We start from the raw sequence: 10,623 nt of genomic DNA, 5'->3' as shown, positions 1-10,623 counted from the left end.
TCCCTAGTTATGAGGAAAGGTTGCGAGCACTAAACTTATTCTCTCTGGAGAAGAGACGCTTGTGAGGGGATATGATTTCAATTCATAAATACCGTACTGGTGACCCTGTAGTGATTTCAATTTATATTACCGTACTGGTGACCCTGTGGTGACACTGGTGAGTTTAGCAAGGCACGTGGCCACTCATTAAAATTAGAAGAAAAGAGGTTTAACTTCAACCACTTCCCACCAAAACTATAGCAGAATGACGGCCGAGCGATAGTTCAGTTATCCTGACTGGGCGTCATATGATGTCCAGCAGGATAACAGCCGATGTGCGCCCGTGGGGGCACGCATTGCGGCGATCGGTGGTGTGGTGTGTCAGTCTGCCACACCGCTACACCGATCTCAGTAAAGAGCCTCTGACGGAAGCTCTGTCCAATCACGGCTGATCACAATGTAAACAGGAAGAGCCGTTTATCGGCTTTTCTTCACTCGCGTCTGACAGACACGAGTAGAGGAGAGTCGGTCGGCAGCTCTCCTGACAGGGGGGGTCTGCGCTGATTGTTTATCAGCGCAGCTCCCCCACGGATGCTCACACTGGACCACCAGGGACACCACTAGGACCACCAAGGATGCCCACAACAGATGGATGACCAGGGATGCCACCCTAGACTGCCAGGGATGCCAGTAAGTGCCCAAATAATGCCAATCAGTGCCCACACATCTTGCCAGTCAGTGCCAGTCAGTCAGTGCCTGCCAGATGTCTCCTCATCAGTGATGCCCAGCAGTGCCATCTATCAGTGTCCATCAGTGTCACCAATCAGTGCCACCTATCAGTGCCCATCCGTGCCCACCTATCAGTGCCAATCAGTGCCCACCCATTCCACCCATAAGTACCATCAGTTCTGCCTATCAGTGCCCATAAGTGATGCCTATCAGTGTCCATCAGTGCCCATCAGTGCAGCCTATCAATGCCCATCAGTGCTGCATACCAGTGCCACCTATCAGTGCCCATAAGTGCCACCTACCAGTGCCCATCAGTTTCACCTATCAGTGTCCATCAGTGCCCATTAGTGCAGCCTCATCAGTGCCCATCAGTGAAGGAGAAAACATATTTATTTAAAAAATTTTATAACAGAAACAAAGAAAAACTTTTTTTTTTCCAAATTTTCTGACTTTTTTTATTTGTTGCGCAAAAAATAATAATGCCAGCAGTGATCAAATACCACCAAAAGAAAGCTCTATTTGTGGGAACAAAATGATAAAAAAATTGTTTGGGTACAGTGTAGCATGACTGCGCAATTGTCATTCAAAATGTGACAGCGCTGAAAGCTAAAAATTGGCTTGGGCAGGAAGGGATCAAAGTGCCTGGTATTGAACTGGTTAAACTACGTAGAGGGTTCTTTACTGTAAGAGCGGCAATGATGTGGAATTTCCTTCCACAGGCGGTGGTCCCAGCGGGGAGCATCGATAATTTAAAAAAACTATTAGATAAGCAACTGAACGACCACAACATACAGGGATATACAATGTAATACTGACATACAGTGGGGACGGAAAGTATTCAAACCCCATTCAATTTTTCACTCTTTGTTATATTGCAGCCGTTTGCTAAAATCATTTAAGTTCATTTTTTTCCTCATTAATGTACACACAGCACCCCATATTGAGAGAAGAAAACAGAATTGTTGACATTTTTGCAGATTTATTAAAAAAGAAACAAACAAACTATGCTACCATTCATAAAAAATTGATCATTGTTACGTAGTTACATAGTAGGGGAGGTCGAAAAAAGACACAAGTCCATCAAGTCCAACCTACAGTAGGTGACCGCGATATTGTGTCAATCTCGTCACTGTTATCGGTGAGATTTGACACCTGCAAGCCCCGTCGCGGGAGCCAGCGCCGAGCTGGCTCGCTCATCGGGAAAGGACATTTTTTTTCCTTTTGCGATGAGCGGCAGGCAGTGCTGACAGCTGTCTGGTATGAATCAAATTTTAAATAAAAAAACGGCGTGGGCTCCTTCCCAAGGGCATACCAGGCCCTTAGGTCTGGTATGGATTTTAAGGGGAACCCCCTACGCTGAAAAATCGGCGTGGGGGTCCCCCCAAAATCTATACCAGACCCTTACCTGAGCACGCAGCCCAGCCGGTCAGGAAAGGGGGTGAGGAAGAGCGAGTGTCCCCCCTCCTGAACCGTACCAGGCCACATGCCATCAACATGGGGGGTGGGTGCTTTGGGGCCCCCCCACCCCAAAGCACCTTGTCCCCATGTTAATGAGGACAAGGGCCTCTTCCCAACAACCCCGGCCATTGGTTGTCGGGGTTCTGCGGGCGGAGGGCTTATCGGAATCTGGGAGCCCCCTTTAATAAGGGGGCCCCCAGATCCCAGCCCCCCACCCTATGTGAATGAGTATGGGGTACAACGTACCCCTACCCATTCACCTGGGGGAAAAAGTGTCATTAAAAAAACACACTACACAGGTTTTAAAAGTAATTTATTAGGCAGCTCCGGGGGGTCTTCTTCCGACTTTGGGGGTCTTCTTCCGACTTTGGGGGTCTTCTTCCAACTTCTCCGCTCTCTCCGGCCTCTTCTCCCAGTGTCCGCTTCTTCTCCCGGTGTCTGGTTCTTCTGCCGGACTCCTCCGCTATCTTTTTCCGCTCTTTTGCTAGCAGTGGCCCGGTCTTTGCCGTCTTGTTCCTTCTTCTCTTCTTCTGATGTTGACACAACGCTGTATCCCGCTGTAATGCTTTGTGACCAGTGCGCAATGACTTATATAGGCATGGGGCGTGGTCATGTCACAGTCCCATCATGCCCCGGGACTGTGACATCATAAGGGGCAGGGTCACCAGGTGACAGAACCCGGTGACCATGCCCCATGCCTATATAAGTCATCGCGCACTGGTCACACAGCATTACAGCGGGAGACAGCATTGTGTCAACATTGGAAGAAGAAAAGAAGGAACAAGACGGTGAAGACCGGGCCACCGCTAGCAAAAGAGCGGAGGAAGATAGCACAGGAGCCCGGCAGAAGAACTGGACACCAGGAGAAGAGGCCGGAGAGCGGGAGAAGAAGCGGACACCGGAGAGAGCGGAGAAGTCAGAAGAAGACCCCCAAAGTCGGAAGAAGACCCCCAAAGTCGGAAGAAGACTCCCGGAGCTGCCTAATAAATTACTTTTAAAACCCGTGTAGTGTGTTTTTTTATTGACACTTTTTCCCCCAGGTGAATGGGTAGGGGTACGATGTACCCCATACTCATCCACATAGGGTGGGGGGCCGGGATCTGGGGGCCCCGGATTCCGATAAGCCCTCTGCTCGCAGACCCCGACAACCAACGGTCAGGGTTGTCGGGTAGAGGCCCTTGTCCTCATCAACATGGTTGACAAGGTGCTTTGGGGTGGGGGCCCGCAGGGTGCCCCCCTGCCCCAAAGCGCCCACCCCCCATGTTGAGGGCATGCGGCCTGGTACGGTTCAGGAGGGGGGGCGCTTACTCATCCCCACCCCCTTTCCTGAACGGCCGAGCTGCATGCCTGGATAAGAGTCTGATATGGATTTTGGGGGGACCCCCATGCCAAATTTTCGGCGTAGGAGTTCCCCTTAAAATCCATACCAAACCTAAGGGCCTGGTATGCCCCTGGGGGGAACCCAAGCCGGTTTTTTATTTAAAATTTGGCGCAGCATTCCCCCTCATGATTCATACTAGACAGCTGTGAGCACTGCCTGTCGCTCATTGCGAAAGGAATAAAAAGTTTTCCTTTCCCGATGAGTGAGCCAGCGCGACATGCACAGTACCCTGTCGCCGAGAACCAGCGCTATGGGATCACACTGGAAACACAATCTCATGGTCAGGTACTGTATGTGTGTGATTAAATATCAGTATTACATTGTATATCCCTGTATGTTGTGGTCGTTCAGGTGCATATCTAATCGTTTCTTGAAACTATCGATGCCCCCTGCTGAGACCACCGCCTATGGAAGGGAATTCCACATCCTTGCCGCTCTTATAGGGCGTACACACGGTCGGACTTTGTTCGGACATTCCGACAACAAAATCCTAGGATTTTTTCCGACGGATGTTGGCTCAAACTTGTCTTGCATACACACGGTCACACAAAGTTGTCGGAAAATCCGATCGTTCTGAACGTGGTGACGTAAAACACGTACGTCGGGACTATAAACGGGGCAGTGGCCAATAGCTTTCATCTCTTTATTTATTCTGAGCATGCGTGGCACTTTGTCCGTCGGATTTGTGTACACACGATCGGAATTTCCGACAACGGATTTTGTTGTCGGAAAATTTTATCTCCTGCTCTCCAACTTTGTGTGTCGGAAAATCCGATGGAAAATGTCCGATGGAGCCCACACACGGTCGGAATTTCCGACAACATGCTCCGATCGGACATTTTCCATCGGAAAATCCGACCGTGTGTACGGGGCATTACAGTAAAGAACCCTCTACGTAGTTTAAGGTTAAACCTCTTTTTCTTCTAATTGTAATGAGTGGCCACGAGTCTTGTTAAACTCCCTTCCGCAAAAAAGTTTTATCCCTATTGTGGGGTCACCAGTATGGTATTTGTATATTGAAATCATATCCCCTCTCAAGCGTCTCTTCTCCAGAGAGAAGAAGTTCAGTGCTCACAACCTTTCCTCATAACTAATATCCTCCAGACCCTTTATTAGCTTTGTTGCCCTTCTTTGTACTCGCTCCATTTCCAGTACATCCTTCCTGAGGACTGGTGCCCATAACTGGACAGCATACTCCAGGTGCGGCCGGACCAGAGTCTTGTAGAGAGAGAGAATTATCATCTTATCTCTGGAATTAATCCCCTTTTTAATGCATGCCAATATTCTGTTTGCTTTGTTAGCAGCAGCTTGGCATTGCATGCCATTGCTGAGCCTGTCATCTACTAGGACCCTCAGGTCCTTTTCCATCCTAGATTCCCCCAGAGGTTCTCCCCCCCCGTGTATAGATTGCATTCATATTTTTGCCACCCAAATGCATTATTTTACATTTTCTACATTGAACCTCATTTGCCATGGAGCTGCCCACCCCAATAATTGTTCAGATTTTTTTGCAAGGTTTCCTCATCCTGCGAGAAGTTATTGCCCTGCCTGATGTACTAATGGCCTATCTTATTTCTTGAGGCCTAACATGCCAGGACAGCACAAATACCCCCAAAACGCCCATATAGACCAATTTATGTGTAGGTTATGGTGTCTAAGCCAAGGATAACCTAAGATAAGGGGAAACGCAGGAGATGTTATCAAGTAGAAGCTGATTGTCTCCCTATAAAATTCCCCAGTGGTCAGAGTAATATGTACGGTGCACAAGGTGACCAGGACCATGGATAAGGGAGAGTTATCAACAGCTAAGGCTGAAAAGGGTTTGTGCACATTAGATAGATATATGGGGTAAATCCGCGCAGTGGTTGAGTGTAGTTAGGATATGGGGCTGCTGCCTCTACAGATACAATACCACCTAAGTGGAGTGTATTAGAATTTGGTAAAAGCAGGAGTAGTTATGGCGCTGCCCTTGTGGGGTTAGAAATTTTTTTTTTTCTATTAGTGGACAATTCCACTATATATTACCTGGTGTACATAACTCCTATAGGTCTAGAGTATTATTCTTAAAAATTATATTTATGAGAGAAAAAAAAAACAAAAAACCTATATGTACCAAAATAACGTGAGTGTTTTAGATCTGGAATCTGTGACTGGTACTCGGTTACTAATAATCACATTGTAATAAAAGTGAAATATCAACATGAAATTATTTCCACAAAGTGCATTTGTGCTAAACCAGTGCTATAAATGTCATAAAGTGACTGCTGCTAAATCATACAGAATCATACAAAATGTCCAGTGATATGAATTCCATAAAGTGACTGGTGCTAGATCATACGGAATAATACTAAATGTCCAATATAAAAGGTGACTGATGTGTTTTTAATTTGGTAAAAAGCAGGAGTAGTTATGGCGCTGCCCTTGTGGGGTTAGAAAAATGTTTTTCTATTAGTGGACAATTCCTCTATATATTACCTGGTATACATAACTCCTATAGATCTAGAGTATTATTCTTAAAAATTATATTTATGAGCGAAGCAAAAAGCAAAAGAACAAAAAAAAAAACAAAAAAAAAAAAAAACCTATATGTACCAAAATAACGTGAGTGTTTTAGATCTGGAACCTGTGACTGGTACTCGGTTACTAATAATCACATTGTAATAAAAGTGAAATATCAACATAAACACACTGCTAAATCATACAGAAGCATACAAAATGTCCAGTGCTATGAATTCCATAAAGTGACTGGTGCTAGATCACACAAAATCATACTAAATATCCAATATAAAAGGTGACTGATGTGTTTTTAACCAGTAATCTTGGATAGGAAAAGTTGCATTAATGAAAAAAAAAAAAAAAAAAAGTTTTTTTTGGAGTATTTTAGGATGTTCAATCTCCGAGAAACAGATTTCTGTGGGAAAACTTCTTATCCAGGTGCTGGCTTTTTAATTAGTGCCTTATCTGCATGCTCTGATACTGCTTGCACTCACCGGATTTTCTTTCCCCTGCAGGGGTGCAGGCAGTCACAGTATCTGCCACTGTGTAGCAATCATAGATGTCTCCAAACTTTACTTTCCGTGTTGTTTTGATGTATTACATATAAAAGAAAGGAGGGATACCCATTGCGTAAAACTGTATAGGAACTTTTATTAAAGCTTAATAACACTGTGGTACTCACATTTTCAATGATAAAAACGAGCATGAAAAAGATATAAAAATTGTTTTGCTAGAGGTGCTGCAAGACGTCCGTAAGCCCGCCCTACGCGCGTTTCATCATCAGACTTCTACTGGGGCGTTCATCTTGCTACACCTCTTCAGTTTAAATAATGTGCCATGTAATGGGTGCAATTACGTGCTAATTGCTCGGTGGCCATTTTGGTGTAGATTTTGAAGACCGGAGCCTAATGGGTTTAATCTTTAAGCTGTTTTGGCGGCCATTGGTTTGAAGATATTGCAGACCAAAGCCTAAGTAGTGCGCCTGCGCATTCATGTCAGTGAGAGAAGATGTGGTCCGAGCTGTCAACAAAGGACGTCACCCTTCAGCGCTCGGCCACACTCACTCCTCTCTCACTTACTGCTGAGATTTAAGCCAGCATCCGGGTCGGTGACACCCCCGAAGCGCTGCTAATTGATTTTTTTGATAAGATTTTTATATATGCACATACTGGCCACACATTTAACCCGTAATGTGCTGATTCAGCACATCATAGCCAAGAGATAAACAGACAATTTAATGTTACAAATAATGACACAAAATTTTTTAAAATAAAATAAAATAAATTAAATTAAAATGCAAAGGTATGCCTCAATTCTGTCGGTGTTTATTTGTGTATATTGAACCTGGTATTTGTATATTATGCTATTCTAATACTTTGGTTTTAAAGGGGGACCATTAGTGTGTGTCCTATAGCCAAAATCCGTGAGCGGGGTTGTCATTAGGTATTGTAATAGAACATTTTTTTTAGAAAAAATTTTTTTTTTTGTATGTATATTTATGGTGGGGGGATCATCATATCCAATTTTGTATATGTATTGCTGGATGATCTTTATCTAAATTTAGGCTTAGTTTAGGATTAGTTTGGAATGGAAATAGGTTTCCCTGAGGTTGTTTTGTAGAAAGGAGATTGGGAAATCAGGGTGCGGTTTCTCATGTTTGCACTGGGGAATAGTTTCATTTTAAAAATATACTAAAAAATGGGAAAATGTTATATATAAAAGTAAAAATTAAAATAAAATACTTGGGTTTAGGTTGCTTATTCGTAACTTTAAAAATTTGTAAGGTAACAATTTAAATCCACATCCACATCTATATTCATTCAGGCTGATTGGAGGGTGTCCAATAGGAAGATCCATTTGGATATAAAAAGATCCAGTATATAAAATGGGACAAAACTTTCCGCCTTTCGAATGGGGCCCTGTTCAAACCTAAGCACTCTACCAACTGCCAGACACGAGGGATAGTGTACCTCATGTCATGTGAGTGCGGCGCATATTATGTTGGTAAAACAAAACAAGAATTTCACCGTTGGATGTCCAAGCATATTTATCACATGCAGATTGGTAATCACTATCTACCATTAGGAAGACATGTGGTGACAATACACAACTATAAGGTGCCTAAAGTATCCTTCACCGCACTCGATCGGATCCACATACCGAATCGAGGCGGTGTTTGGAACAAAATTCTGTTGCAACATGAACAGAGGTGGATATATAAACTAAATGCCACCTCTTCTCCGGGGTTGAATGAGGCTATTGTGGTTATCCGGCTACTGAATGAGGCTATCCGGAAAGACCCAATAGAGCCCCCTTTTTTAATTAATAAACCATTTCCTTGTTCAACATAGGTCCTTCATTGTTTCTTCTCTTTGATACCCATTCCCTGTTCATTTTAGGTATATATGCGATTTTGAATAATGTGTTCGCATGTAATTCCTATATTGACCCTATATGGGTATCTGGGTATCTTTCCCATCTCCCCTTCTTTCCTCTGCCTTAGGATGTATTCTATTTTCATATTTATTTTTTATTTTATGTTTATTTCCAACTCACCAAGACATGTGAATTTCTCTTGCATATATGGATGTTTCATGTGTTAATACGTTTAAAACCAATGCATTATGAGCTTGGGATAATATGCCCATGAATGTTAGGAACTATCAGTCCTCTATATATATATATGTATATATGTATACATATATATGTATACATATACTTATTTTTGTAGACCATCACATGTTTTTTTTTCCTTTTGCTTGCCCTTTTCCCCCATTAGGACTTGGCAGCTCTGCTACCGCGGCCTCTGGGCCGGGGTTTGCTCTTCTGTTGTGCCTTCCCGGCAAGGGGGGGAGGGGGCCGCCTTCGGTGCTGCCCCCCCCCCTTTCCCCATTGGACACCCGGGCTGGCCCTGGCTGCCACATTGGGGATACTTCCTCCCTTGCCGGCGGCGTTCGGGGACACCCTTGCCGGTGGCCTTGGATGCTCCCGGTCACTGCGCATGCGCATGGCCCCATGCGTGCCGTGTGACGCGGGCGCGTCACGTAATTACGGCGAGGATGACGTCAGGGACGGGGCTTCGGCTCATCCTGAACGCCGTGGAGACCACACAGGGCTGCCCTATTAGTGGCCATGCCCTCCACAATGTTCCCACAGATCGGGGCGGTGGGGGGAGGCGTTCACACCTGCGGGGAATCCTCTCCCAATTGATACACGCCCATAAATAAGGATACATATATGCTTTCAGAGCACAAACACTGGCAATCTTCCTATCTGGGTGGTATGATTTTCTTGTAGCTCTCACTTGGTAAGTACACTTTTCAGCTTTGTGTTCCTGCACTGTCATGGACCTATATGAAATGATCAGTCTATTATACTGATCTAATACATATAATAGATGTTTTATACAGTATCATATACAACATTACTTTCTTTATATATTTTTAGACTTGTCAACTCTGTTTGGATGAGCGTCCACTGAGCCTGACAAACCCTGTGGCCAATCCCAGGTCGGGTCACATTTGAGTCTAAGCACACAGGGCAATATAGTGCAGTTTCACATTTTGCTTGCACATTGGCAAAGGTAACGCACTGATGATTATTTATCACGTTTTCTGTGGGCACCTTAAACTATTTTTCAGTTTCATACTTTCACACTTGTGCTCACTTTATTATTATTTCTATTTCCATTGGAGTGACATGCCTTTGTACACATGTCTTATCTCTGTTTGCTATATAGCACGTATAATATATAATATATACTGCACGCACAGGCTTTTACTCTCAAAGCCCAAGCATCGAACACCCATACACCTTGCTTTTTTTATCTTTTTTTATCTATTTTCAATTCATTTTTGATCAATTCTTTGAATTATCTGATCAATATCACCTGGTCTTTCTTCTTTTTTACTTGATTTCCAATTTTTGGTACTTCCTTCACTTGCATGCACGATTTACTCATTTCTAATATATATATATATCCAATACTATAAAAACACAGTCTATATATGAGGTATGCATATAGACTGATGCTCTTACTTTTTTACTTTTTTATCTAATTAACCGGTTCAATACCGGGCATTTTCACCCCCTTCCTTCCCAGACCAATTTTTAGTTTTCAGCACTGTCGCACTTTAAACAACAATTGCGTGCGACGTTGTACCTAAACAAAATTGACGTCCTTTTTTCCCCCACAAATAGAGCTTTCTTTTGGTGGTATTTGATCACCTCTGCGGTTTTTATTTTTTGCGCTATAAACAAAAGAAGAGAGACAATTTTGAAAAAAACACAATATTTTTTACTTTTTGCTACAATAAATATCCCAATTTAAAAAAAAAAAAAAAAATTTTTTCCTCAGTTTTGGCCGATACTTATTCTTCTACATATTTTTGGTAAAAAAAAATCGCAATAAGCGTATATTGATTGGTTTGCGCAAAAGTTATAGCGTCTATAAAATACGGGATAGATTTATGGCATTTTTATTTATTATTTTTTAATTTTTTTTTACTAGTAATAGTGGCGATCGCAATTTTTTTTCGTGACTGCGACATTATGGCGGACACATTGGACACTTTTGACAC

This window comes from Aquarana catesbeiana, linkage group LG01 (assembly GCF_042186555.1).
Source record: "Aquarana catesbeiana isolate 2022-GZ linkage group LG01, ASM4218655v1, whole genome shotgun sequence".
Lineage (NCBI taxonomy): Eukaryota > Metazoa > Chordata > Amphibia > Anura > Ranidae > Aquarana > Aquarana catesbeiana.
This window is presented reverse-complemented; position numbering follows the sequence as displayed.